Source organism: Lissotriton vulgaris, unplaced genomic scaffold (genome assembly GCF_964263255.1).
Source record: "Lissotriton vulgaris unplaced genomic scaffold, aLisVul1.2 SCAFFOLD_1759, whole genome shotgun sequence".
In the NCBI taxonomy this organism is placed as follows: Eukaryota; Metazoa; Chordata; class Amphibia; order Caudata; family Salamandridae; genus Lissotriton; species Lissotriton vulgaris.
In genome coordinates, this window is record NW_028241956.1 from 146049 (window position 1) to 151002 (window position 4954).

The window sequence follows — 4954 nt, forward strand, 5'->3', positions numbered from 1 at the left end:
GACATACCTGACGCGTGGGAAAGAGGGGGCCAAAGGTCAAGGTCTGCAACACTCCGGCGAGGACATACCTACTAGGAAGTATTGGAAAGAGGGTTCCAAGGTCAAGGTCTTCAACACTCCGGAGAGGACATACCTACCTGACGTGGGAAAGAGGGGGGTCTAAGGTCAAGGTCTTTAACATTCCAGAGAGGACATGCCTACCTGACGCTTGGAAAAGAGGGGGACAACGTTCAAGGCCTTCAACACTACGGCGAGGACATAGCTACTTGACGTGTTGGAAAGAGGAGGGTCAAAGGTCAAGGTCCTTAACATTCCGGAGAGGATATACATACCTGACGCATAGGAAACAGGGGGTCATAGGTCAATGTCTTCAACACTCCGGTGACGACATACCTACCGGAAAGTGTTTGAAAAAGTGGGTAAAAGGTCAAGGTCGTCGACACTCCTGCGGGGACATACCTATCTGACGCATGGGAAAGAGTGGGTCACAGGTCAAGGTCTTCAACACTCCGGCTAGGACATACTTACCTTACGCGTGGGAAAGAGTGGGTCAAAGGTCAAGGTCTTCGACTTTCTAGCAAGGACATACCTATGTCTAGAGTAGGAAAGAGGAGGTCATAGGTCAACGTCTTTGACATTCCAGAGATGACATATACACCTGACGCGCGGGAAAGAGTGGGTCAAATGCCAAGGTCTTCGGCATTCCGCCGAGGACATACCTACCTAACGCGTGGGAAAGAGTGTGTCAAAGGCCAAGGTCTTCGAAAGCCCGGCGGGGACATACCTACCTGACGCATGGGAAAGAGGGGTTCAAAGGTCAAGGTCTTCGACACTCCGGCTAGGACATACCTACTTGACGCGTGAGAAAGAGGGGGTCAAAGGTCAAGGTCTTCAACACTCCGGCGAGGATATACATACCTGACGCATGGGAAAGAGGGGGTCAAAGGTCAAGGTCTTCAACACTCCGGTGAGGACATACTTACCGGAAAGTGTTGGAAAAAGTGGGTCAACGGTCAAGGTTGTCGACACTCCGGCTAGGACAAACCTACCTGTTGCGTGGAAACGAGGGGGTCAAAGGTCAAGGTGTTCGACACTCCGGCGAGGACATACCTACCTGACGAGTGGGAAAGAGCGGGTCAAGGTCTTCAATGCTCCGGAGAGGACATATCTACCTGACGCGTGGGAAAGAGGGGGTAAAAGGTCATGGTCTTAAACACTACAGGACAGGACATACCTACCTGATGCATGGAAAAGAGGGGTCAAAGGTCAAGGTCTTCAACACTCCGGCGAGTACATACCTACCTGACGCGTAGGAAAGAAGGGGTCAAAGGTCAAGGTCTTGAACACTCCGGCGAGGACATACCTACCTGATGCGTGGGAAAGAGGGGGTCAAAGGTCAAGGTCCTCAACACTCTGGCGAGGACATACCTACCGGAAATTGTTGTAAAAAGTGGGTCAAAGGTCAAGGTCTTCGACACTCCTGCAAGGACATACCTACCTGACGCGTGGGAAAGAGTGGGTCAAAGGTCAAGGTCTTCGAAAAGCCAGTGAGGACATACCTACCTGACACATGGCAAAGAGTGGGTCTAAGGCTTTGACACTCTAGCGAGGACATACCTACCTGCCGTGTTGGAAAGAGCGAGTCAAATGTCAAGGTCTTCGACACTCCGGTGAGGACATACCTACCTGACGCGTGGGAAAGAGTGGGTCATGTTCTTCAACACTTCGAAGAGGATATCCCTACCTGACGCGTGGGAAAGAGGTCAAGGTCTTCAACACTCTGGCGAGATATACATACCTGACGCATGAGAAAGAGGAGGTCAAAGGTCAAGGTCTTCAACACTCCGGTGAGGACTTACCTACCGGAAAGTGTTGGAAAAAGTGGGTAAAATGTCAAGGTCGTCGACAATCCTGCTAGGACATACCTACCTGACGAGTGGGAAAGAGAGGGTCAAAGGTCAAGGTCTTCGACACTCCGGCGAGGACTACCTACCTGAAGCTTGGGACAGAGCGGGTCAAGGTCTTCAACGCTCTGGAGAGGACATATCTACCTGACGTGTGGGAAAGAGTGGGTGAAGGGTCATGGTCTTTGACACTCCGGCTAGGACATACCTACCTGACGCGTGGGAAAGAGGGGGTCAAAGGTAAAGGTAGTCAACACCCCGGCGAGGACATACCTACCTGATGTGTTGTAAAAAGTGGTCCAAAGTTCAAGGTCTTCGACACTAAGGCGAGGACATACCTTCCGGAAAGTGTTGGAAAGAGTGGTTCAAAGGTCAAGGTCTTCGACACTCCTGCGAGGACATACCTACCTGACGCGTGGGAAAGAGTGGGTCAAAGGTCAAGGTCTTCGACCCTCCGGCGAGGACATACTTACCTCACGCGTGGGAAAGAGGGGGGTCATAGGTCAAGGTTTTCGACACTCCAGAGAGGACATACCTACCTGACGCGTTGGAAAGAGAGGGTCAAAGGTCAAGGTCTTCGACACTCCAGCGATGACATACCTTTCTGAAGCGTGGGAAAGAGTGGATCAAAGGCCAAGGTCTTCGATACTCCGGCGAGGACATACCAACCTGACGCTTGGGAGTTAGCGAGTCAAAGGTCAATGTCTTCGAATATCCGGCGAAGACATACCTACCTGATGCTTAGGAGTTAGCGAGTCAAATGTCAAGGCCTTCAGCACTCCGGAGAGGACATATCTACCTGACGCATGGGAAGGAGTGGGTAAAAGGTCAAGGTCTTCAACACTCCTGAAAGGACATACCTACCTGAAGCGTGGGGAAAGAGGGGTCAAAGGTCAAGGTCTTCAACAGTCCGGTGAGGACGTACCTACCTGTTGCGTGGGAAAGAGGGGGTCAAAGGTCAAGGTCTTCAACACTCCAGCGAGGATAGACATATCTGACACGTGGGAAAGAGGGGGCCAAAGGTCAAGGTCTGCAACACTCCGGCGAGGACATACCTCCTAGGAAGCATTGGAAAGAGGGTTCCAAGGTCAAGGTCTTCAACACTCCGGAGAGGACATACCTACCTGACGCGTGGGAAAGAGGGGGGTCAAAGGTCCAGGTCTTTAACATTCCGGAGAGGACATACCTACCTCACGCTTGGAAAAGAGGGGGTCAAAGTTCAAGGCCTTCAACACTCCGGCGAGGACATAGCTACTTGACTTGTTGGAAAGAGTGGGTATAAGCTCAAGGTCGTGAGTGACTAATGAAATAGAGGCATGGGTGACCTCGTGGCAAACAACGAAGATGACATACTTGCAATGAGCAAAGAGGTCAAGAACATACTGGGTTCCCTATCTAATAAGGTTGAAGAAATCAAGGCGCTCTCGGAAAATTGAAAGATTCGTAAAACGGATCATGGTGAGATAATGTGCTGATCCGGAATGTTTCGGAACAGAGGAATGCGATGACATCATCCTGTACCATAAGTCTATTTTCAAAATTGTACTCAAAGAGGGCCCACCACATAAGATTCCCATAATCTAGGTACATCGAGTAAGAGCACCACGGGAAGCACCTGGTGTCTGCCCCAGCAGCATTAGAGTTAAGCGGGGGTCCTCCCACCTAAAGGACATTGTTATTGTGAGAAGTAAATACATTAGATCTGCTAATTTTTTCGAGAATATACTCTTGACCTTTTCTAGGATGTTTCACATGTGGCCATGAACAATGACGCATGGTGAGTTTCACATCTGAGTGAGTCATATCCATGCAGTTCTCCTGAGTGGGAACGGGAGGGTGGAGAGTGGGGGAGGGTCAGAGGAGTGTGGACAGAAATTGATGTTGGAAGTGTTTTGTATTCACTTTGACCGATGGTCCACACTGTTTTATCCTATTCTATGAAAACAAAGAGAAAAAAGAAAGCTGGAGGCAGAAATCCCAATGCTACTGCGTGATGGAGGGGACGTGCCAACAGCCTTGCCAAACTCACAAGGGGAGTCTATGACAGTGGAATTGCGCTACTGGATAGCTAGGAATAATATTCTGCATTGCAATGAGCCATTCCTAAAAGTAGATACAGTGATTCTGGGAAATAGGGGCTACCCAGCAGCTTTGTATGGACCCAAGACAATGGCAGAACTAAAGTGTCATACCAAGTCCATGATTCGATCATGGAAGGAGACCACTAGAGAAGTGTATGGGAGAAGTAAATAGTTAATGAAACCCTGATATGGGACAGTGTGGCACAGGCTGAAGTGCAGAAAACGCAGAGATATGAGGGATGGGACTAGACATGTATCCGAAAATTGGGAGCTTGTGCCAAGATGGGAGCCTGATAAACTAGAGTTGTCCTTCGGGAGGACTGCCAGATAACTGAGATGGAGGTCTTTTTCTAGTTCCAGACACACCATACTATGTCGACTCACATAGTGGTGGGAGCATAGGTTGCAAAGGCGCCCCCGCTGAATTACCACCCTGCTGTCAGAACCCCTTAACAAGAAACCATCTCACTTACTTATAGCTGCTCAACAATTACTGAAATGCCGTAGCGAAGCTAAAGAGGGGGGTGGGAGTAGGCACTTAGCACCCTCGAGAAATAGTGATCTGGGCTAGCTTTTGCCTGGTCCAGCTGCTCTTTCTACATACATCCTACTAAACAAAATCTAGGCTGTGTAAGATGGGGGAAAACAGGGTCAGATCTCTGTGCCAGAGGATGCAGCTGATTGGGAACCTTTCTTCACGCACAATGGGGCTGCCAAAGGCTAACTGGCTACTGAAGGCTGCATGGGCATGCCAGAGCGATGTCACTGGATCCCAGGGAAAACTGTCTCCCAGGCTAGAGGTACTCAACATTTGGAGAGATTGAACACACCCCACACACCCAGAACTCTCACCACCATGGGGCTGATAACAGCAAAAAGGAATGTGGGCAAGAAATAAGGATCTGATATGCCTCAAAATTTGAACCTGGGTAAACAGACATGGATGGGTGCATGTTGGTGGAACAGCAG